Genomic DNA, 26,314 nt, shown 5'->3' on the forward strand with positions numbered 1-26,314 from the left:
CTATCAATACTTCCATTTCGAATTTTTTTTTTATAAAAAACTTAATAAACGTAGACCTGAAAATGACATGGAAAATGATATATTCCAAATTACAAAAAATGAATGGACAAATGTTATTACGGTTAAATCTATATCAATAATGTATGTATGCACATCATAATTAGATGGATAAAGAGTAAACATATAAATTTTAATTTTTCTTCCATTTTCCCATGTTTTCTTTGATATTTACCATTCTTTGAACCACTTAAACAAAAATAATAGAGTAAATTTAAAATATTCCATTGCTAATATTAAATTATGTGCAGAGGTGAAAAAAAATAAAAACTAAACCACTAATATCTGCAAGGTTGATGGTGCTAAAAACAATGCATAAATCATAATCATTCCTTGGAAATACAATGTATTAGCATAAAATTTTCGGATGTGATTATGTTGGCCAATACATTAAAGGCCAAGATTGTTGTTTTTTACTAGAGTATCAAACTTGAAATTTTCTTTAATATCCACAAAACTCTAAAAATCCATATCCACAAAACTCTAAAAGTCCATATGCATTCAAACACATGCCCCCTTATGGTACATTCCTATATAAGATATGTAAGATATGAAAAGTATATAGAAACCTCATTCCTGCCATAAACAATAAGTAACTTTTCAGAGTACAAACTTCTACGCCTTGAAGCCACATTGCCATTAACCATAAAAGGGTGAACCAAGAACCTATCCATCATATTTGCACAGTAACCTATCAATGAGAGTAACAATGTACTATAAGATATGATTGGATCTTCATTATGCAAGATCAGGAGTGATCATGTCACAACAACATTAATTGTTAAGGTAGATATTTCAAGAGATGGATTATCAAATTATTACAACTATAAGTATACCATCAACAAAATTACAAAACTCAAAATTCAAAACTTCTTAAGGGCCATTTGAGAATCACGTGTGGGTTCCCTTCAAACAGCTTGCATGTTCAGAGATTAGACCGTTTTACCCTTGGGACTGTTCCTTACGTGCTATGAGGTTTTCCTCTATATGGATATTATCTTTTGGTGCTGGATTCAGAGTTTTGTAGATTTTCCATGTACTTCCCAGCCTTCCTGTTTCTTTTCAATTTACGACGTTTTTGCCCCTGGCGCTGATACAAAGGTTATATGGGCCTAGCCTTTTCGATGTTGCTATTCCCTTTGGAGGTGTGACCATATACAACGAAATTGAAAAGAGACTTATCAACTTTGTTTCCTGCAGTTGATAAGTCAGATCTTTGTGATTAGAAGTTACAATAACCAATGTTAGAAGAAGCACACCTAACTGATTAAGCTCACAGAATATGCTTGACATAAAAGAAAAAATAGCCATACACTTCACATAATAGAAAAAAACATATTTTTGAACATATATTCATAATAGAGAAAAAACAATTAAAAATTGATAAAGTTGAAAAAAATGCCTTCATAAGAATTCATTTTCTGATATCGTTAAGCACAAACTTCACATTGGAGGTGTACTTTGAAGGCCATTGTAAGTCCATAAATCACCAACTATGGGCTAAATGCATTAAAAAGCAAAGCACTTTCATTTTTTTACTAAAATACATTATCATTCATTATTTATATAATCTCATTTTCTATATAATTTTAAAAACCAATTTATAGTTATATCATTCATATAAAGTTAAAGTTGTTTATTTTAAAACAACAACTTCTAATAAACTCGACAACAAATCTTGATCGATCAAATAGTAGCATTTGATAAGCTTAGACAACTGCTTAGATCTAAACAAATTCAACCCCTACAGCTCCAACTTTATTTTATAACATTACCCTTCCTATTTGGTTAGTTTTTTATTTTTTATTAAGTTCAAAATGCAATGTTATAACTGGTTAGTTTAAAAAAATGGAAATGCAAGGTAACAACTGGTTAGTTAAAACAAAACTAAATTAGAATGTTATAATTAGTTAGATTTTCAAAAACCCAATTTTGATGTAAAGAAAACTCCAATTTAGTAATTAAAAGACCATGTTTTATGAGAAAATCTCACTTTGGATATCAAGTAATCCCAAATTTGTTGTAAAAAATCTCACTTTTACTGCAAATAATCCAAACATCAATGTTAAAATATCCATCTTTTATTCAAAAGCCCTATTTTGTTGTCTAATAATATTATTTTAATCAAATTACATTAGATAAATATTTTCAAAATGATATTAAATTGATTATTGTTTTATTTAGTCAGTCAAATTATATCAATGTAAATTGCTTTGTATTTTGAACATATTACTACTAGAAGATAGATTTTTCAATTAAAAATATCTAAGAATAAATAAATACATTTAGTGAATTTACAATTATTGATTCAATTTATCATTATAACTTAAACCAACTTGAAAACAATATTTAACTTTGTATTTCATTTCAAACCGCAAAACATATAGCCATGAATGATTAGTTAATTTAAAAGAAATAGTAGTCAAAATTTTAACCCTCATAATTTTTCATTTATTCTTTATTATTTAATCTAGTTCAAGTTATCAAAAAATATCAAAAAAAAAAAAAACTTTATAGGTAAGATAAGATTCAACAATTAACTAATTATGTACTTCATAAAAAAAATTTATACAAATAAGAATAAGATAAAATAATATTTTTCTAAGTTAATAAGCATATATTGTTATATACTTATATAGATCTATTGTTGAGAACATATACCAATATAATTAAATAATATTAGTTCTGGATAAAAAAATCCACATATTTAATTTATGTTTTGACTTGGTTTTAAGCATATAATCCCTTTTCTTCGTTTTAGTGTTTTAGTGTTTTTCCAAAATCATAGAGTAGTTTGGGCCCATCCATACCTGAAATCTCCATGTAATAAGTCACATATAACTATTAAATTGATTAAGATGATAAATAAATTTTGTTTTTTTTACCAAATCCATGGCCAATATTGTAGATCCCATATTAGTGGTGGCAAAAGATACACAAAAATGATCCATCTTCCTATATGACACCCTCATAGTAGAACCTATCAAAACTCCACATATGCTTTTATCTATGTCATTCATCAAATCTAATCATAATATAAGATTCAAAATTTCAACCAAAATTATCACCACCTTTAATAATCATGGATAAAAATACTTCAAAAGTCAAGTAAACACAAACCATGCTCCTTTGTGTGTTTGCTTTTTTCTTGTTTACTTTACTTTTCTGAAAAGCAAATCAAAATAATATTTTAGCTTATCATTGTGATTGTCATTAAATACATTAATTTCAATTTTCAACCATTTTATAGCTAGGGAACATATAAAAAAATTCAAATCTCTTCTTTCTCAGGATTTTAATTATGGCTCGTAAAGATTGTAGAAACTCTAACAAATGATTGTATTGATAGTAATTGGCACTTCAAAAAACCAATAATCTCCTAGAGGATGAAATCCTAAATAACAGAAAAATTATAATCTCCCCACCCCCTGCACCACTACTACTTAAGCATCATAACAATAAAAGCAGTAAATTACTTAATTACCCCTGAGTCCTAACAGATTGATCACTCAGATAACCCTTCCTGAAGTAAGTGAATTGTAATGGGGGGTTTAGCATAACTCCAAAGTTTTTTGTCCTTTGCACCACGAACCAAATCAACACACACTGTCAAGAATCCCAAATTCAAAAAGGTTTGTCAAGACTCTTCTAAGCAATAACTAATATAGATATCAATGATTAGATCATGGAAGTTTAGATATGAGCCCTAACCAGAAACTACGCAAACCTATTATTCAAAGATATCCATTTCCCTATATAAAACAAATAATCTCTCAATTCAGGGGTAATTGGGTTAATAAGCTTCTAGTCGTTACCTTATTATTCCAAGATATCCATTTCCCTTTCTACATCTTTTGATCTGCACCAATTCTGCCAAAGAATAATAATAATAATAAGGGTGAAAAGGAACCTGTGATCGATTTAGAAGGAGAAGAGAGGGCATACCAATTCGACTTCCTTGAAACTTACCTGTGAACAATGCGAACAAATCAGAAGAAAAGGAAAAGAAAAAAAGTAAACCTGGTGCTTGATGGAAAAAAGTAAACCTGGTGTTTTGTATAATATGTTGCGTCTACTGGGCTCGTTAGCTAGTCCATTTTTGTATCTCCGGTATGGGCCTGTCCATCCGTGAGTTTAGTAGGGTTTAATATAAATATAGGTGCTTGCATGCATCTTAGAAAAACGATAGAATAGAACGATCAGAGCATTATTTAGAAGTTTATTATTATCGTTCTTGTAACCCTAAATCCTCTACAGCGGAAGTTCTTAGTCGAGCTCTGCTGAGGATTGTTTGATCTAATCATTCAACATATTTTGATCCACTCTTGTCTTATTTATTGTTTTGTGTTCATCGCAATACCTGTTACAAAGATCTAATCGATCTTCACGTTTTTTTTATAACTTATCAATTGGTATCAGAGCAGGAGGCTGTGTAATTCATACACATCTTTTCTGTGAAAAAGGTTGTGATTAGGGTTATTCCGCATCAACTAATATTTATTGAGCCGTCATCCCATAATTGACGTAACTCAACATTTATTCGTTTTGCCCTAATTTAATATATTACAAGTCTGATCTTTTAAACAGGTTATTCAATCAAGCATGGACGAGTCACAATCAAATCCCATTAACATCTCAAACAACATTGGATCAACGACGAAGATTCCCATCCTTTACACCCAGGATTACGAAGTCTGGGCACATCACTTTTAAGATTATGTCATTGGATTTGAGGACAACGGATATCTTATTTGGGAAGCAATCGTGTCTGGACCATTCGCTCATTCAGCAACATCAAGAATCATTGAAACTCAGAAAGAGTATAAGTTGAAAGACGTAAAAGATATTGCCTAAGACGAAAAAGATAAATTTTAGTGCAATATTAAAGCATTGAGACTAATCAGATTCGCTCTTCAATCTGATACTTTCAGGCTGGTGAGTTCGTGCAGCACTGCTAAAGAAATATGGGATAGGCTGCGAGAGTTATATTCCACAGATGAAGATCTCGAGCATTCCATTCAAACCTTAATTTTGACCGAGTTTGATGAATTCAAGCAGAGTCCTGAAGAAACTATAACTCAGACGTTCGATCGCTTCAATCATCTTCTTAGTAAGATGATTAAACATGATATTGAAAGGAAGTTGATTGAACAAAAGGTTATGTTTTTAAACGGTCTTAGATCTGAGTGGAGAGCGGTTGTGTCCACTGTTAAAGCACATGAGCAATTCAAATCTTACTCATTGGCAAAGCTGGTAGGGATTTTGAAATCCCAAGAAAAGATTGTCTTGCAGGAGAAAAATGTGGTTTCAAGCTTGGGATCATTGACCCTTCTGTCCAAAAGCAAAGGTGTGATGGAAGATGAAGACCTTAACTTAGAGGACTATGACCTTACCTCTAAAGACTATGCAATGATGGTGTCAAACCCGAAGAGATTCATCAAGAAAATGTTTCCTACCAATAAGAACCAAAATTGGCAGGGAAGTTATAGTTCTGAAAAGGTCAGGGAAGAACCGAAGGCAGAAGAACCAAAGAAGGAACCAAAAGCTGAAGGAGATTCGGGTGTGAACTGCTACTATTGTGGAGGAAAGAACCACTATGCCAAAGATTGTGTCCTCAAGAAAATGGAAGAAAACGATGAGGAGAAAGATGAAGAAGCTATGTTAATGAAAAAGCTGGAAGAGATCAAGAAAAAGAAAGTTGTCACTAACCCTTCAATGAATGCTTTAATTGTGCAGGGTTCGGTAGCAGATGATGAGTTCGGTGGCGGGGAGGCCTGGTCAACCGACTTTGAGGATGATGAAGTAAGGAAGTCATCTCATGGAAAGGCTTATGTTGCGAAAGATGAAGGAAGCGGTGGAAAGTGCTTGATGGTGTCGGATGTATCTCAAATGAGGGGATACAACACAGACGGTGGGAATGAAGACACAAAGGAGCGAGAGGACTTGTGCTTCACAGCAAAACCTCTCAACGTGCAGTTTAACGAGCTTGATGAATTAATCAAGAAGGTACAATCCATTTTTGTTCATTCAAAGTCCCACAAAGTTCATATGAAAAAGAATTAAAAATGTAAATTCAAGAATCTCTCATCTAGACAGCAATTTAACTCAAACACGGGTCACCAATTCTAACCTAACTGACCAAATAAGCAGGGTGTCTTCAAAGAGTGAGGAACGGAGGATGTGGATCGAGCTGAAGGAGTCGGAGTTAATCAAATCCAAGGACGAAAACATTTATTTACAAAGAGACAATTTGAAACTTTTAAAACAGAGAAATGTCTTTTGTTTAATTGCTAAGCGTCTTTACACTAATATCACTCAACTTCATTTGAACTGTGAAATAGGGCAGAAAATTCATCACATGATTTTGCCCTTCCTTGAGTTTAAGGAGGATGAAATCGACGCTAAAGCATATAATTGTGAAAGTGTAGTTTCGTCTGAGGATGTAAATCCGACATATATGTATGGTCTAGACAAAATCGAATCTTTCATAAAGTCCAAGGACCATAAGGACATGCTGAAAAATCTTTTGGATGAAAATGATAAACTAAAACTAAGGACCAAAACCATACAAAAGTTTGACTCATTGAGTGCCAAATTGAGCTCAGAAAATAAAATTGATGTTGAAAATGCATCTGAGCTTAATGAGGACGATGATATGAGTGAAATTTCTGTAGAGGATGAAGTTGACTGTTCTGAGTTTGTCAAGAGCGAACCCGAAAACCACAAAAATCTTATTTCAGAAAATTCTATGGAGTTTGCTCGTCTTTCCCAACAAAAGTCCCCGATCCTTGAAGAAAAGGCTGTTGTATACCAAAAGGTAAGAATGACTCCAAATCAGGTGTATAAGGTCACAGGTGTAACCGAACATCAGACAGCCAAACTCACATCCATTGTAAACGAAGATAATGCTGATGGTTGTGATGAGTTCTTCTGGTCCGCCCCTATCGACAATGCTGACGAAACCGTTGGTCTATCAGAAAGGACGTCATGGAAAACCAAAGGCAGATATGTGCCAGAGCCTTTGAACAAGCTTGATAGCTTCGACATGTCAAGTACTAGTGGTACAAAAGATGTTCCTGAAGAAAAAGCAGTTTCTGCAAAAGAAGTCACTCCTTCAAGCGAAACATCATCAGTTCAAAGTGAACCAGCTGACAGAAAGCAAAAACAAAAAGCGAATATCCATCGTCAGCCGAAGCAGGTGAAAAATCAAAAACAACAAAGGAATCAAAGATACAAGAAGAATCTCTCTGAAAGAAAACAGTTTTGGCAATCTCAAAACGCACATTTCTCTTATCATGACAGAAATTCAAAGTCAGAGAAAAGTACTGTTAGATCGCAAGAAAGTAATAACAACCGAAGGGGGAGAGGTTCGGTTCTGAGGGTCATAACAACCAAAAGGATACGTTCGGTTCTGAAAATTATGACAACCGAAGGCAAAGGTTCGGTTCAGAAAACACAAGCTACCGAAAGCATAAGTTCGGTTTTGAGAGCAAAAGCAACCAAAGTTCTAAGTTCGGTCCCATTAATGATAAAAAACAAAAGGGTCACTTAGAACCTCAAGTCAAGAAAACATCTCAGTTTAAATTCTCTCGTTCTACTTCTTCTAATTCTTCTAATTCCTCTCAACCACATTCTAAATTCAATTCTGTTCGCACTCAAAAACCTTAATCTTCAACAGATCTGAAAGGAAAATCGAAGGTTTCATCAGTCGAAACAAATCAAAATCATCCCAAAGTCCAAATACCTAAACCAGAATCCAAACCGAAAGCAACAAATCCCAATAAAATTAAGGTTTTCACCATTAAAAAGAAAGATGAAACAACGTTAATAAAAAGAACATATCTTGTTGACATCTCTCTTACTATTCCTGTTCCTGTGAAAGGCTCACGTGGACCCAAGAAACTTTGGGTTCCTAAATCTGCTTAATTTTTGCAGGTTATCAGTGACGAGCAGTTTGACGAAGAATGGTATATTGATAGTGGCTGCTCGCATCACATGACAGGAAGGAAGGAAGAGCTGAGGGAATTTCGGTCTCTTTCAAACGGTGGAAATGTCAAGTTCGGGAACAACTCATTCGACACAATAAAAGGCTATGGAATGATAACAAATGGTGATTTTACGATTAGGAAGGTCGCATACGTTGAAGGACTACAGCACAACCTCATCAGTGTATCTCAGCTTGTTGGAGGTACCGGTCTCAAGGTCTCATTCGATGATGAGGGTTCGGAAATAATTGAAAAGAAAACGAAAAGAGTAATTCTCAAATCGGAGCGCAAAGGCGAAATGTTTCCCCTGAACCTCAAACCCATCAAAGGGAATCCAGCTATCTGCCTGTTATCTAAAGCACAATCTGATGATAGCTGGCTGTGGCACCGAAGGCTCTCTCATCTCAACTTTAAGGATATCAACAAATTTGTCACTGGAGGTCATGTTCGAGGTCTTCCATTGCTCAAGTACAATCGAGAACATTTATATCCTCCAACGAACCTCCATAGCACAATGCTTCAGTTGAGGGGGAGGACCCATCTTTTTCATCACAGCCGAGCTCACATGTTGAGGGGGAGAACAGTTCTCAAGCTGCTCCCGAACGCACATCAGTACCCGAAGGTGCTACAACACCCGAAAGTGCTACAACACCCGAAGGTGCTACAACACCCGAAAGTGATACAACACCCGAAGGTGCGTCAACACCCGAAAGCTCGACACCACCCGAAACCCCTGTAGCTCCGGAAACTCAAGACACACCTGAAAGCTTATCTGTCGAGGGGGAGAATGGCGATATACTTTATGATGATGAAAGTCAATCTGAACTAGAAGAGATGGTAAACGCTGAATTGGATCCATCTTATGATCCAAATTACCCTCCTCTTGTCAAATGGACCAGAGATCATCCTGTTTCCCAGGTTGTAGGTAATGTCTCTGAAAAGGTCCTGACCCGATCACAACTAAAGGCAAAACAAACTTCCTTATTTTCAAAAGTAGAATTTTGTATGTTTAACTCCTTCGTCTCAAAAGTTGAACCAAAGACAGTTAACACTGCTCTTGATCACTCCGATTGGGTTCAAGCTATGCAAGACGAACTGAATGAATTCGAAAGGAATAAAGTTTGGCGCCTCATTGCAACTCCTCAAGATGCCTCAGTTGTTGGTCTCAAATGGGTCTTCAGAAATAAGATGGACAAGGAAGGCAACATGATACGAAGCAAAGCCGGTCTGGTGGTGAAAGGATACTGTCAGGAGGAAGGAATCGACTATGAAGAAACTTTTGCTCCTGTAGCTAGGCTGGAATCCGTTAGAATATTTATTGCCTATGCTCACAAAAACTTTGAGGTCTACCAAATGGATGTCAAGTACGCATTTCTAAATGGAGAACTTGAAGAAACGGTGTATGTGGAGCAACCTCCTGGATTCGTCAATGAAAGGTACCCCAATCACTGTTACATTTTGGACAAAGCCGTATATGGACTGAAACAAACTCCGAGGGCCTGGTATGAAACGCTAACCAAGTTTTTAAAGATGTCCAAATTCAAACAAGGTTCGGTTGACCCAACCTTCTTTCGTAAGAAGGAAGGTAACCACCTTATGATTGTTCAAATTTATGTCGATGATATCATATTTGGCTCAACGAATCCTAGCTTAACGACTGAATTCAGAAAGCTGATGGAGACTAAATTTGAAATGAGCTCAATGGGTCCAATTAACTTTTTCCTTGGTTTAAATATTAGACAGGGACCCGAAGGCATCTTTATTAATCAGGAAGCTTACACGAAGACTCTCCTTGCAAAATTTGACATGATGGGAGATTCAAAGGTTAAAGTTCCAATGGCGTTCGGCACCAAGCTCACTCCATCCTTGGATAAGCCAGCAGTTGATATTACGCTATATCGCCAGATGATCGGTTCTCTGATGTATCTTACTGCTAGCAGGCTTGATATAATGTTCTCTGTTTGTTACTGTGCTAGATTTCAGGCGAATCCACGTGAACCTCATATGCTTGAAGCGAAGAACATACTCCGTTATCTCAAGCGAACTACCTCTTTAGGCCTATGGTATCCATCCAACTCAGGCTTCTTCGTTCAAGCCTACTCAGATGCAGACCTTGGAGGTTGTGGACTAGACAGGAAAAGCACCACGGGAGGCTGCCAATTCCTTGATGGGAAGTTAGTTAGCTGGAAATCAAAGAAACAGACTTGTGTGTCTTTGTCTACAGTTGAAGTAGAATACATTCAGTTGCCTCCTATACTTCTCAAGTGATTTGGATCCAAAGTCAACTCCGGGACTATGGACTCAATATGAAAAAGATCCCACTATATTGTGACTCTGAAAGTGCAACTAGGATCTGTTATAACCCTGTGCAACACTCCAAGACTAAGCACATAGCACTGAGGTATCACTTCATTAAGGATCATGTGGAAGATGGGAACGTCGAAATTCATTTTGTTCGAACCACTGATCAATTGGCTGACATCTTCACCAAATCTCTTCCTGAAGCGTCGTTCAACAAAATTCTACAAGGGCTAGGTATGATGGAATCGGAGTCAGTACCAAAAATTACCTCTCAAACTCAAAAGTAAGAAGCAAAATAGACCGAACGTTCGGGTTCGGGTCTTGTACTAATGTACCGAAATGAACCGAACGCTCGGTTTCGGTTGAATAATCTGCTTTTCGCTCATCAATCAAAGGTAGTTTTCTTGGTTGTAGATCTTATGTATAATTGTTCCACATGCATTTATCTTATTGTCAAAGTTATTCTCTTTTTTAAAACCTATTTTCTTTGGCAACCGAAATATACCGAACGTTCGGGTTCGGTTCCAAAATTTTTCTCACCCGAAATAGACCGAACGCTCGGGTTCGGTTCCAAAGTTTTTCACAACCGAAATAAACCGAACGCTCGGGTTCGGTTCCAATTTTTTTTTTCTCTGTATTTTTTTATGTCTTATTTTTTATTTCATTTTATTTTTTTATCAATTCAAAAACTCCAAAAATATTTTGTTCTTTATTTTTTTTTGGCTTTAATTTTATTTGTGTGTTCGTTTATGGGGAAATTGTTGAATTAGCTAAATGTCCCTAAAAGCATGCTGCTGTATGTGTCCAAAGCCTCGCCTGATTCTGAATAATAGCCTTAATGACTTCGTATACACAAACCTTGTCTTCCCAATTAGGCTATCATATTTATTCTAATCATTAGCTACCTAACTATCTTCTCACATGAGATAAGAGTTTTCTGCTTGGTCCTATTTTTCACAGCAGAGGTACTTTGATTTCTTACACTATCTAAATTGCATTTCTCCATCACATTCGTTTCACAAACGTAACCCTTGAGACTCTCAGAAATTACCACTGAGGTTTATGGTTACACAATTACTGTGTTCATGATCTTAGTTTCGTGCCACTACGAGCTAAGTGAAACCCAAAATTCAATACCCAATACGAATTGACGGTGAACAATTAATTTGCTCTAGTTTTCACTAATGCATTGACGGACGTACCTCCATGAAATCTCAAAATTTTCTTTTGTGTGATTCCTATGAAATTGTTCAAACCAATAACATTTCTTCCCTTGGGATCCAGTTTTAAATTTTTGTTGAGATTTTATACATATATATTTCCTAGCCAAATTAAATTATCTCCAACCTACTTGTTCAATAGACTACACCGGTCTCACAAGTACTTCGTTCACTTTCTATCTTATATCAAGATTAGGAATTTTGAATCGAAGCGAAAGCCACCCTACTAAGCCTAGTTAAAAGAAGCCTTTCAACACTTCTTAATACGTGTTTGATCGTTATTCAACGGGAAACCACATAAACACTTTAAGGTCTCTCTTGACTTTGAAGGAAGAGATTCGTGCCCGAGATCATTTGTTTCGTGTCTTTATTGACATCACATATTTTCCCAAAAATATTGCTTTATTTCTTTTCTTTTACACCCTAAGCACGAAAATCTTTGATTTTCCTAAATTCAGGTTCTATTAATTACAAGGCATTTTACTTGGATTGGTGGTTGATTAAAATCAGGTTCACTACGTTGGAACCTATTGTTCACCAGCTGGCAATGCCAGTCTCCACTGAGTTGAAGTCCTTCGCTTCTTTTCGTCAAACGCTTTCAGACGACAACTCAGCCTTTCGCACAACCATTGACGAGCGTCTCTCGAAGCTACAAGAAGATTTGGCTGCCGAGAACTCTCTTATGGATGTCCTAGCCAGGAAGACCACCGCTCTGAAGGTCAGGAGCGTTCAACTCTCCAACTCTCAACATGAGATTGACTCTCTTCGGTCCGAAAGGGAGGTGATAAAGTCGTGTGTTTCGGATGTCCACTCTGCCATCTCCAACATCCTCGAAGCACATGATCCTATTCTTAACTATACTGTGAGGCGTGACCTTGCAGAGAAGCTCGCTCCCGCGCTTGCCCTGCTCAGCAAAATCGAAGGGCTACTTGATTTCGTGTCCATTCTGAAACAAGGGGGAGAGAAGGAATCAATGTCTCAACCACCTCCTACCTCAAAGGCAACTCACACAACCGAACCTCCTCCAATAGGCCAAGCCTCCGGTTCTGGTGTGAAAGACAAAGGCAAAAAGATTGCTGAGGAGGATGAAGATGAAGATAAAGAGACAATCGCTGAATTGTTGAAGCGAAAAAGTCGAAACGATGAGGCTGATATCAGTGCTCGTGTGGCTAGAGAGGCTGAAGAAGCAGAACGAAAACAGAAGGAAGCCCACGACCTTCTTGAGAGTAGGAAAACTCTTTTTCCTGCCTGGACTCTCGAGAGGATGATAAAAGAAGCCATTGACACACCGAGTATCTTGTGGCTGGAACCTGTAATCTCTCTTGATTGTTCCAACACTGTCGACTCACAGTTCGACATGCTACTGACCCGAAAGGCGTTCATCTTTCATGCCTTCTCCAACGTTGCAGAGCTCCCTCATCCTCATCCACAGGTTGATCGAGACTTAATCAATTTTTATCTGAAGGCTGCTCAACCTCAGTATCAGACTTGGAGCGCTCAGAAAATTGTGAACGTTCGGGTCTTGAAGCCGTATAGTGAAGGGAACTTCATCAACATTCGGTTCAAGGTACTTCGTGGATTTGCCAAAACCGAACATACTATTTCCCTTGCAGATCTTCCCAACCTTAATCCCCATGATTGGATTATCTTGCACAACATCCTACTCACCAACGAAGCTGAATACGGTCCGATCATCGACCATTTCAAGAGGATGCTCGTGTGCTACATCATGGAAGTTGCATTGATGGATCAGGAGATTACGAGCGTATTTAAGAAGAAACCAACAATATCTCCTGTTGGCTCTGCCAGTGATCTCAACCAAATGCAGATGGGTAAAATTGACTCGAGAAGGAATTCGTTCATGTTCACCAGGAACGAAGGACAGAAATGTCTTTTCGCCTTGGCTGACAAACACCTCTACACCACTGCTTGTTTAGAGCATGTTTTGGGGATCATCCACAGATGCAAGCAGAACACAGCGGATGATGCAAGTACTTCGATGACATGATTCAATGGTACATTCGGTTCAGACAGACTATTCTCGCGCTAATCTGTCGTCTGTTTGATACTACGAAGAAAGTTCCTGCTGCTGGCCCAAGCAAGAAGAAGAAGTAGTCTCGCTCCAATTTGACGCAAAGGGGGAGATTGTTGGGTCGTGTTTTGTATAATATGTTGCGTATATTGGGCTCGTTAGCTAGTCCATTTTTGTATCTCCGGTATGGGCTTGTCCATCCGTGAGTTTAGTAGGGTTTAATATAAATATAGGTGCTTGCATGCATCTTAGAAAAACGATAGAATAGAACGATCAAAGCATTATTCAGAAGTTTATTATTATCGTTCTTGTAACCCTAAATCCTCTACAGCGGAAGTTCTTAGTCGAGCTCTGCTGAGGATTGTTTGATCTAATCATTCGACATATTTTGATCCACTCTTGTCTTATTTATTGTTTTGTGTTCATCGCAATACCTGTTACAAAGATCTAATCGATCTTCACGTTTGTTTTATAACTTATCAATGTTTTATAATTAATCAATTAAAATGAAATTTTTGGACTCGAAATTTGGGATGTTACAAGTTGGTATTAGAGCCCTGGTTTGAGGGATTGAGACACACCCTCGGGGGTGTCTGGACTCAAATCGAGGGATTAAAAGACTTTTACAAGAAAATGGTTTTCTAAAAGCTAAGTTAAATTTTTTTTTGAGAAAGAACGAAGTTTGTGATGAGCGCGACCGACTGAGCTCGAGTAAGTACTCCCAAATTACCCATACAAGTTTATGTTATGATTATCAGTTTCAGATTCCATAGAACAACATGTTAGAATAGGACTAAGGATCTAGGAGGATGCCTTATGTGCCTGTTATACGTGTTTCAGCTTTATGAGAATTGGATGCTAGTATTGAGTAGACAACAGTAGGATAGCCTGTTTAGGTTATGCCTGATAGTATGAGCTTAACATTGTATGCTAGTACAGTTTCTCGTTATGAGGATAGAACTGCTTGAGTAGTTTCCTGTGTCCGAATGTTGCTTGCTTTGTGCTTTGTGGGACTCTGAGTGATGGGAGTTAGCCATTAGGTGAATACGTCACGTCACATGTGATCAGGGTTGAATAATCTCAGAGTGCTAGATTTGGCCCTATTGCACTTGTGATGATATTCAGGTGATGACTAATTGGCATTATAATGAGGCCTTCAGCAGCTGAGGACTAGATTTGATTGAGTCAGAGGTACCCTAGGGCAAGCCTTGGATGAGAATAGCAGAGATCAGTGACAGTAGAAGGGACGTGGTGGAGTCGAGGCAATTCTTGAGGAAAGTACGGATAGATTTGGCAGGTAGTATAGGCATGTACTACTTAAAGCAAATGATCCATACTTGAATCAAGGAGGGCTAAGGAAAGAACAAGGAACTTGTGATAGATGTGATCCCTCTAGATATATCAATATCACTGATGATTGTTGTTATGTATTGTAAAATGGTGGTACTACGTCCGAAGCCAACAGTTGGCAGTTTAGGGGAGGGATCGGGTTCGGGTTCAGGTTCCAAGCTAGTGGATGAGAGACTACGCGAGTTCGTCGAGTCCGAGATCACTAGAGGCATCCTTGATGTGACCCCAGTCATTTTTGGGTCGATCAAGGAAGAGATTATTGAGTTGATGGAGGATCGCCTCCAGGTATTTAGGAGCGATATGGCGACCAGCCAGTCAGGATCACACATGCTGTCCTTTAAGGACTTTAGGGGCAGTGGTGCGCCGGATTTCCATGGGGCGAAGGACCCCATTGCAGCCAGGCGGTGGATTGCAGACATTGATTCTACAGAGTTGACCAGCTTCTACCCTGAGGGGTCGAAGGTGAGATATGTAGCAGGGTGCTTCAGAGACAGGGCCAAAGATTGGTGGGAGTTGGTTGGTGACTCTCTTGGAGCCTCGACTGTTGAGGCTATGACGTGGCCGAACTTTGTGACCCGGTTCAGAGCAGATTTTGCACCTGCAGTGGAGCTCCAGTAGTTGGCTAGGGAGTTCTTAGACATGAGACAGACGACGGAGACAGTGGCGGAGATCACCGCCAAGTTCCAGGAGAGGGCGTTACTGGTTCCCTAGTATGCGGGAGATGAGGACATGAGGAGGACCCGCTTCTATGACATGTTGCGAGCCGACATTCAGGAGCATGTTAGTTTTTCAACTTGCCCTACCCTGGATTCCATGATTTCCAGGGCAAGGGAAAGGGAGATTGATCTGGAGCACATCCGGAAGAGGAAGGTAGAGGAGGGGCAGGTGACTGAGGCTTCGGGGAAGAAGCCCAAGGGATCAGATGGTAGGCCGAAAGGCCAATCAGGACTGGGCCACTGCAGGAAATGTGGCAGGCCGCACGAGGGAGCATGTAGGTTGGGATCGTCGGGCCGCTACAAGTGCGGCAAGACGGGGCACTTCATAAGGGATTGTACCGCCCGTGCACCCACTATTCAAACATCTGAGTTGCTATGTTTTCACTGCAACCAGAGGGGCCATAAGAAGGCCAATTGCCTCTAGTTGACAACAGCAGCGCCAGTGAAGGCACCAGCTCTACCGACCCTGCGGATTACTAATGGCCGACAAGGCAAGGCAGAGGCTCCAGTGGTGAGGAGCCGGTCCTTCTAGTTGACTACCGAGGAGGCACGTGCCACACCCGATGTGGTGATGGTTATGATTCTTTGTGACAACTGTCAATTTCCGGTCAAGTCAAAGTCAACTAAAGTCAACAAGTCAAACCGGTCGACTCAATTAACCCGTGGGTACTAGGGCTTACGTTAGGTAATTACTATACAACTCACTATGCTAATGAGAAATCATCAATTGAAAAGTTCGTATATCTAGACTTCATTAATCTAAAACTGCGTTAAGTAATGAACCAAACCGATAAAACAATGTTGCATACTCATCGGGAGTGTGTAAGATCCTTAAACATGGCATAACAGGGTTTAAGGACCTTGCGTTGCGAAGCCGGACACTCACAAATGTCACACACGAAACCTATCTCAATTGTTTTCACTCTATCTCTCTCTATCTAGAATCTCTCCCAAATCTCTCCATGTATGCCAAATCTGATGCGTGTATGGGCTTGATTTAGTGAGTGGGGTAGTGTTTAGGTAAATTAAGAGAGAATAGCAACCACAAATGATATGTGAATGGAAAGAAATAGATAGATTAGTAACAACTCAAGACCTATTAAGTTGTATACCGATGAAAACAATCCAAGACCTATTGGATTGAGTTCGTATCAAGTCAAGAACACGTCCCAACAAGATAATTTGAGAATTATAACAATAATTCAAAGTGAAAATAATGGTTCTTTGATTAAAATTCGTGTAACACTTTTTCCATGCATAATTTGGCTTTATATGAAGCCTTTATTACAAATTTGGTGGTTACAAGCCAACCAACCAATTATTCATTAAAACTAGTAAATAGAAATTAAGGTAACTCTTGGAAGAACACAAAAAAACGTCCATAAGACTTGTGAATGAAAAAAAAACGGCTATGCTTCATTAAGGAGCCATAAGAAGCATTAAGGAGTCATCATAAGCATTAAAGTGTAACCCTAATCCACCAAAGAGTGTCAAAAACGGCTAGGAGGCTTTATGAAGCAAATAGTAACGTTTTTAGCACTTATGAAGCCTTAAAAATGTTGCCCTAGTCTTCATGCAACCCTAATTCAATTTGTGGGTTACCATGCACAACCCAACCATTGAGCCCAAACCACCTTCTAGCCCACTAGTAATCACTAATCCATCACATTTTGGGCTTTCATCACAAATGTCACACACGAAACCTATCTCAATTCTTTTCACTCTATCTCTCTCTATCTAGAATCTCTCCCAAATCTCTCCATGTATGCCAAATCTCTCCTAAATCTCTCTAAATGTGAGAAATCTCACCAAGTATGTGAAATCTCTCCACGTATGCCAAATCTCTCCCAAATCTGTCTAAGTATGAGAAATCTCTCCAAGTATGTGAAATCTCTCTCAAAAGTTCCTTAAACCTTTTTGTAGTCTTTCGGGCCATCCCGACCCTTAACCAGGTCAAAAACCGCTTAAAACGGGGTAAGAACGGATAAAATAGACTTAAGGACCCGAAACCCCTCTTAAGGAGCCGAACCCTCTTAAGGACCCGAAACCCCTCTTAGGAACCGAACTTGTCAGAAGCGAAGGTGTCAGAAGCGAACTACCGTATCTCGGACCAAACCCTCTCAAGAACCGAAGGTCCCTTCGGTTCGAACCTCGCATAGGTTAAACCCTACCTTCACCTTTGCCTCCTACCCATTTCGCTCCATTTCGCCTTCACCCCAGCAGCAGAACGGACCGAACCTCGGCCTAGGACCGAGAGGTCTCGCATGAAGCTCTTTTTCACCCGGTTTTCGACTAGTTTTGCGTTTTAGGTTCGTTTTTAATTATTTTAACGCGGGATTTTCACCCAAAGCTTTATTTTAACATATAAGGCCCCATATTTATTAATTAATCACGTTTTTGGGGATAAATCTTATCCAAGAAGAGTGGGTGAAGTACAAGAGGTGGAGTGTTGACTTTTCTTTAGTTTATGACACAAGCAACCACCCACACCCACTTCATGACCAGCCACACTCTTTCTACCATACTTAGGTCATGTCAAAGTACTTTATCATGATTTCCAGCCATTTCCCACGTTCTTAGAGATGGAACATCCATCCTCTCTCCTCACACTTCATTCATTATCTCATTTCCACCAAAAGATCAAACACTTTTCTCTCAAACTTTTTCTCTCTATTTCGAGACTCCAAGGCTGATCATCAAGCTTTATTATACTCTTGGTAAGTATAATTCGTCCTCCTTGTGATTATTACACTTCATTCTACTCCAATCATCGATTGCTTACATAAACTCCATCACTTTGATGTTAGATTCTCGAAAATCTTCAAGGCATCTTCAAGTGTTCTTGAGTTGAACACTTCCTTTCTCCAACATTCATCTAATGAAATCACATAAGGTGATTTCATACCCCTATTTTTTTCATGTTTTCTTAAGTTTTAAGGGGGGGGGGGATACAAGTTAAAACACCAAGAACATAACTAAACTTTTCTAACAGCTTTCATCAGAAAAGTTGGACTCCATTCTGGGACTGTTTTGGACAACTTAAATATTTTAGTTTTCAAAACTATATTAGGCGCAAATAGTTCAACTCATTCACGGCTTCAATCTTCTCACGAACTTGTTGGTGTAGTTTCATCATAGCCTTCAACTTGTCATTAGTATCCTTGTGAACCAATTCATCCTTTGGCAATGGAATCAAATCCAAAGGCATGTAAGGATTCACACCATACACCACCTCAAAAGGAGAGTGACCTATAGCATAAGTAGGAGAACGATTAAAGGCAAATTCAGCATGTGCAAGTTTGATGTCCCAATCTTTTTGAGTTTTGCTAACTAACCCTCTCAACAAAGTACCCAAAGTTCTATTAGTCACCTCCGTTTGCCCATCTGTTTGTGGATGATGGGATGTACTAAAAAGTAACTTAGCATCATTTGTTTTATGACATGGCACAAAGTGAGCCATTTTTGAAAACCTATCCACCACCACCATAATGGAATCCTTCCCCCTTTGAGTTCTAGGCAAAGACATAATGAAATCCATGGACACATCTTCCCAAGGACGAATAGGAACCGGCAAAGGAGTGTAAACACCATGCTTGAAAGTTGTTTTTGCCATATGACATGTAACACACTTTCCCACTATGTTGGTTGCATCCCCCAACATCTTCGGCCAAAAGAAATGTTCTTTAAGCACCTGAAAAGTTTTGGTAATGCCAAAATGACCAGCCAAACCACCGCCATGAGCTTCACGAATCAACAACTCCCGTATTGCATGTTTTGGGACACAAAGGCGATTGCCTTTGAATAGAAAGCCATCTTGAATCACAAATTCACCATTAGGACCACCTGCACATTTCAAAAACATATCTCCAAAGTCCATATCAGATTGATAATGGTCCTTTAGAGTTTCAAATCCCAAGAAACGAACATCCAAAGTCACCAACAATGAGTAACGCCTCGAGAGTGCATCAGCCACCACATTGATTTTGCTATCCTTGTATTTGCATGAGAAATGAAAGGATTGCAAGAACTCCACCCAGTTTGCATGTCTTGTGCTCAACTTTTGTTGCCCATTGATGTACTTTAAGGATTCATGATCAGAATGCAAAATAAAATGATTTGCACGCAAATAATGACTCCAATGATCTAAAGCACAGATAATAGCATAAAACTCCTTATCATAAGTGTAATAATTCAAACGAGCACCACCCAACTTTTCAGAAAAATAAGCAATAGGACGTTTGGATTGGATCAAAACAGTCCCAATACCAACTCCACTTGCATCACACTCCACTTCAAATGGTTGAGAAAAATCAGGAAGAGCCAAAATAGGAGCATCACACAACAATGCCTTGAGTTTCTCAAACGCCTTTTGAGCTTCTTCTCCCCATGCAAAGACTCCTTTCTTCAAACAACCTGTTATGGGACTTGCAATGGTGCTAAAATCATGAACAAATCTTCTATAGAAAGAAGCAAGACCATGAAATGATCTAACTTCAGAAATATTAGTAGGAATAGGCCATGACTTGATTGCTTCGGTTTTGGATGGGTCCACGGACACGCCATTTCTTGACATCACAAAACCCAAAAATGCCACTTCTTCCACCAAAAATGAACATTTTTCTTGCTTCCCATAGAGTTTTTGAGCTCTAAGCGTCTCGAAAACCTGTTTTAAGTGCACCAAATGATCCTCCAAGCTCTTGCTATATACCAAGATATCATCAAGGTACACAACCACAAACCTGCCCAAAAAAGATTTTAGCACTTCATTCATTAGTCGCATGAAAGTGCTAGGTGCGTTAGTTAGAACGAAAGGCATCACGGTCCATTCATACAAGCCATGTTTAGTTTTAAAGGCTGTTTTCCATTCACCCCCTTCACGCATACGGATTTGATGGTAACCACTTCTCAAATCAATTTTTGAGAACACAATATCACCATGCAACTCATCCAGCAAATCATCAACTCTAGGAATAGGAAATCGGTATTTTATGGTGATGTTATTAACAGCCCTACTATCAACACACATCCTCCAAGAACCATCTTTTTTTGGAACCAACAAAACTGGAACAGCACAAGGACTTAGGCTTTCACGAACATAACCCATTTTCATGAGTTCATCAATTTGTTTTTGCAACTCTTTTGTCACCACCGGATTACATCTATAGGAAGCTTTATTAGGCAAAGGAGCACCCGGAATAAGGTCAATTTGGTGTTCGATACCACGGATTGGAGGCAAACCCGGTGGTAATTCGCTTGGAAACACATCTTGAAACTCCAAAAGCAAATCAGCAATAGCGTTTTCTCCATGCACCATCTTCTCCACCTTTGCATGCTCTTTGGCCACAAGCATGTAGATAACATCACCATTGTCAAGAACTTGCTCCACCTCCCTTTCACTAGCAAACATAGAAAGATTAGGTTTTTTTTACTTGTTTAGAATTCATGGACCTTATGGCTGTTGGTGTCACACCCCAAAACCAAGAATGGCGGAAACGTTCTGGGGCGGAGGACGTCATGTAAGGTAATCACAACATAGTAAATGTAAATAGGCAAACAACATCATCCATTGCATTAAATATATAAATTTAATACATGCGTGTTCTGTACAGTTTTAGACACCAAAAATATAACGTAAATCAAAATAATAAAATGATGAGTCTTGAGTACGCTCCATCATCTCAAAAGTTGGCATCGGTACTTGTCTACTGATGACCTGTGAATACAAGTTATTTTGAAAGAGTAGATCAGCATTAAGCTGGTGAGTTCATAAGTATTTTAGTGTCAATGTTCGTTGTCAAAAACGTTTGAACCTATCTCAATGTATAAGTTTGTAAAAATGTAAGTAAATGTTTAAAAGTGTTTGTAAAAGTTTGAATCTCCCAGAAAATCCTATATTTTCTATAAAAGTAACCTTCTACCGAGGCTAAATGTTTTGTAAACTCGTCTGTTGTAAAAGTGTGTAATTACCCAAGTATAACTATCATTTGATATAATATAGTTTGTACATCAATGCTTAAGTGAGATTATCACCAAAATATGTAATGGGTAAATCATTGTAGTACTGTAGTTTTGTATAATAAGAACTACTGTTGTACTAATTACTACTACCTTAAACCGGATTTATATTAAGGTATAATGTGATAATTGCACCATACTATCGACTGATAACAACGACATAAAGAATGGTCGTAATAACGGAATGACGTTTGGCACCCGCAGACCTGCAGGTCCGGCTGTAGCTAGCAGCAAGGTGTAGGATAGTCAATCCAGTATAGATCTACACGCAAACTCAACGCTCTCCCTCCAAGAGAATTCTGGCTACAACTCGGGACATGACATTTAAGGCATGCTCCGATACAGTGGATCACATTTGTTATCGTATTCTTGCATATGTGATGAAATGTTTCTTGTTCTAGTATAGTTGTATATGTTCTCGTAGTATAGTTGTATATATTCTCTTCCTAGTATAGACTCATGAATGAACTGACTCATTGATCTAGCAGTTGTAATAGTATGGTTCCGTGTTACCCCGATGGTAACTTGTTAACGGTGCGTCTAGTACGTATGGTTATGGAAGTACTTTTATGTCTATATATGTATATTTGATATATAATTAACATGGAAACGACCTTCGGATGGTCACCCAAAATCCCACTAGACCACATCCAAATCGAGGAAAAGGAAATAGGGTGGATGGCCTTCCTAAGCCCTTTAAACATTATTTATACATCTATACATATATGGGCATCCAATTTATAATATAAAAACATAAATAAGTATTTATAAGACATTTGAAACATAAGTATTATTTTTAAAGAAAGATTGACTTGATGTCAATCTATAAAACAATTTGAAGGCGTAGATTTGATTAAAACAGATTAAGTATAAGGAACATTTGTTTAAATCACAGTTGCAGTGTAAATTCGAAAAGTAAATGGGTTTGGAAAACATTTAGAAGTAAAACAGTTTGATAGATAGTTTGAATAGTGATAAAATCACTGATTTCCCTAGTTATTAATCACATGTGATTAGTGCAATCACATGTGATTGAAACAATAACTATAAGTATTTAACTTGTGTTCCCCCCCTTTTGAAAGCATATAAAAGCATTTAGAATATTTAACAGGTTGATTAAGGGGTATGAAACTCACTTGATTGATTGAAGAAAGCGAGATGGAAAACCGGGAAGAGTTTCGTCTCGGAAAACGGATTTTTCTCGGGATTCTCGGGAATCTCGGGAGTAAAATCGACCCTCGGGACTTGAGCAAAAAAGACCAGAGCTTCGGGTTATAACGGGCACGGAAAACGAGGCAAGGTTGTGAGAGAGAGGAGAGAAATGAGCAACATTTTCGGAAAGCCTCGCATCCTATTTATAGGAAGGCTGAACCACCTCCGAACGCGGGGCGTACGCTCGTACGCAGCGTGTACGCGTACGTCATGCATGACCGAAGACTCGACTGCCTCGGTTCGGATGGGACGGGTTGCTGGGTACGTAGGTCGGATGGGACGGCGGGTCGGACGGGACAGCGGGTCGGACGGGTCGGAGCTTCGGACGGGTCGGACGGTTTAGAATTCTTCGGATAGTGCGACGTGGACGATCCGAGACCCTCGATCGCAGTACGCGGGGCGTACGAAGGTACGCGGGGCGTACTTCGGTCCAATCCGATGACTCCCCTTCGGATATTACTGGGAATTTATAATTAAATTTATATTTATTATAAATAAACTTCAAAAATTCATATCTCCCTCATACGAACTCCGTTTTTGACGTTCTTTATATCCACGCGAAGTTGAGACCATGATCTACAACTTTCGTTTAGATTCCGTTGGCAATTTCCGAAATCATTTTTATTATTTATTTATTAAAATGACGTGATTAAGGAATTTCTTCAAAAATTCATAACTTCCTCATACGAAGTCAGATTTGGACGTTCTTTTTATGTACGCAAACCTTGATATGATTCCTACTACTTTATTTAGTCCGAACAAGATTTTAGGAAGGTTACATTTTGAAATAAATTTGATCGGTTTTACATTACATTGACTCGAAATATCGGGTTGTCACATCATCCCCCGTTAGAAGGAATTTCGTCCCGAAATTAGAATTTTTAGTAAGATAGAAATTACAACGAACTAAGCAAAAAGGTGAGGGTATTTCAGTTTCGTCTGATCCTCACGTTCCCAAGTGAATTCCGGTCCTCGCTTGGCATTCCAGCGAACCTTCACGATAGGGATACGGCTTTGCTTTGTCTGCTTGACCTCACGGTCCATGATCTCTACAGGTTCTTCCACGAAGTTGAGGCTCTCGTTGATTTCGATCTCGTCGAGTGGGATTACAAGAGTCTCTTCGGATAGACACTTTTTCAAGTTAGATATGTGGAATGTAGAATGTACGTTACGAAGTGCGTCTGGTAGTTCGAGTTTGTAAGCTACGGGGCCGACTCTTGCAAGAATCTCGAAAGGCCCTATGTATCTCGGATTAAGCTTTCCACGCTTGCCGAAGCGTATCAAGCCCTTCTAGGGTGAGACTTTGAGGAGGACTCGGTCTCCCACCTGAAATTCCAAAGGTTTCCTTCGTTTATCAGCGTAGCTCTTCTGTCGGTCTCTAGAGGCTTTCAATCGTTCACGGATCTGAACGATTTTCTCAGTTGTTTCCCGAATGATCTCCGGACCGGTGAGAGTACTGTCAGAAGTTTGCCCCCTGGCTAATTGGGTATCACCCACCTCAGCCCAGCACAGAGGGGATCTGCACTTACGGCCGTAGAGAGCTTCAAATGGAGCAGCCTTGATGCTCGTGTGATAACTGTTATTATAGGAAAACTCGACATGGGGTAAATGAGTATCCCATGTCTTCCCAAAGTCAATCACGCAGGCTCACAACATATCTTCCAGAGTTTGGATGGTCCTCTCACTCTGTCCGTCGGTCTGAGGATGGTAGGCTGTGCTCATGTCCAGCCTTGTTCCTAGGGAATGTTGTAGTGATTGCCAAAATCTTGAGGTGAACCTACTATCTCTATCGGAGATAATGGACATAGGTACACCATGTAGCCGTACGATTTCCCTAATGTATTGTGACAACCCAAGTTACCCCGTTACATTTCCCCGTTACCGTTAACGGAATATTCCACTGTATAAAAGTTCCGCTAATTTGAGGGCATCAATTTAATAAACACTCCATTTGATTACCTTTAACATGCCGTTAAGTCGTAATGAAAGGAAATAAAAACACAGGACACACATTTTCATTCAATTGGAAAATGTCAAGTATTAATATTACGACCACTAAATCGGGTGCGACCAAAAGCCCTGTTTAACGGCAGTATCGGGTAAAATTCCACTGAGCCTCGACTGTGAAACCTATATATGGGTGAGTGGAGTCAAATGGGAGACTTTTTACACTCTCTCTCTATACTCTCTCTCTAGACCCGTTTTCGCCCCGAATTCGTAACCAAACGCTTCCATATTGTAAGTCCGCTTACCCTAGCCTATTCTAAACATATTGATTCATGTGTATGGACCAAAATACGGACTTAGAAGCAATGGAAAAGGAGTTTACGGCCTAAGCTTTTTCTTAGGCCGTAAACACCTAAAACAAGGCCTAAACGACCCAAACTTGTCCCCATTGGCTAGGAAATAAATTGAGGTAATAGCCTAGGAGTGTTTTAACACAAAAACTCATGGAATTAGGGGGTAAAGGAGAGTTTACGGCCCAAGCACAAGCTTAGGCCGTAAACTCCTCAAAATCCTGTCAAAAGTGCCCCAAAACACTCCCAAACTCATCCTAGGGCTTATTACATAATTTAGGGACTTATCCTCTTGAGTTTAGACCCTTGAAACACTCCAAAATGAATTAAAGAAAGGATTTTACGGCCCGGACATGGTCAAGGCCGTAAACACCCTAATTCATGCCCAAAATAGTAGTTTTTGCCCCCCAAATGACCAAAGGCTATTTCTATAAAATGCTAGAACGGAATTAAGGGCTTAAACACAAGAAAAATGAAGGATTTCTTGGAGTTTACGGCCCAAGCATTATCTAGGCCGTAAACTCCAAAAAAACCCCCTCAAATGTTGGTTTTAATCACCCAAAATGGCATCACACTTCATTAGAAATCACTAGAAAGGCATTAGGGGCTTAAAACTTCACTAAACTCAAAGATTGAGAGTTTACGGCCGTAAACTCCCTTGGGAGAGTTCCTAGGCCGTAAACTCCTATAAAGTACCCTTAGAAGCCTCAAATCCAATCATGCCTTTGAGGAAAAGTGCTTAGAATAATCCTATGAACAAGCTAGAAACATCAAACACCCAAGAAATTGACCTTGGGAGTTTACGGCCGTAAACTCCCTTAGGTTGGGCCGTAAACTCCTTGTTTGGTCCATGTTGATGCTTTAAGTCCATTCACACACTAGATATGTGAGTATAGCAAAGTCCTACAGCTGATAGGAGACCCTTAGCACCCTTAAACGCTACCCGGGACCCCAAACACTCAACCAAAAGTGTTTTCCACTCCTTTGAGTGTGAATAATTGTTTAATTAGTATATTATATGCTAATTGTATGTGAACATATGTTATCATATGTTAAAATAGGTCCTTGTGTGTGTTCAAGTCCTTGCGTGACCCCGAACGCCTAAACGGCACTACCGTCGGACCTACTT

The 26,314-nt window shown here is 38.9% G+C and overlaps 1 long non-coding RNA gene across 1 annotated transcript; it reads right to left on the reverse strand.

Annotated features, from left to right (window-relative positions):
• Window positions 1–3,327: 3,327 nt before the first annotated feature.
• Window positions 3,328–4,065, reverse strand: LOC145094813 (uncharacterized). The gene is made up of 2 exons (XR_013703582.1): window positions 3,873–4,065; window positions 3,328–3,663 (listed from the first exon to the last, which is right to left on the reverse strand). It is a non-coding gene; the product is annotated as an uncharacterized LOC145094813 (long non-coding RNA).
• Between the last annotated feature and the right edge of the window lie 22,249 nt (window positions 4,066–26,314).

The sequence above is a fragment of the Lactuca serriola genome, chromosome 3 (assembly GCF_051521515.1).
Source record: "Lactuca serriola cultivar US96UC23 chromosome 3, Lser_US96UC23_V15, whole genome shotgun sequence".
Classification (NCBI taxonomy): domain Eukaryota; kingdom Viridiplantae; phylum Streptophyta; class Magnoliopsida; order Asterales; family Asteraceae; genus Lactuca; species Lactuca serriola.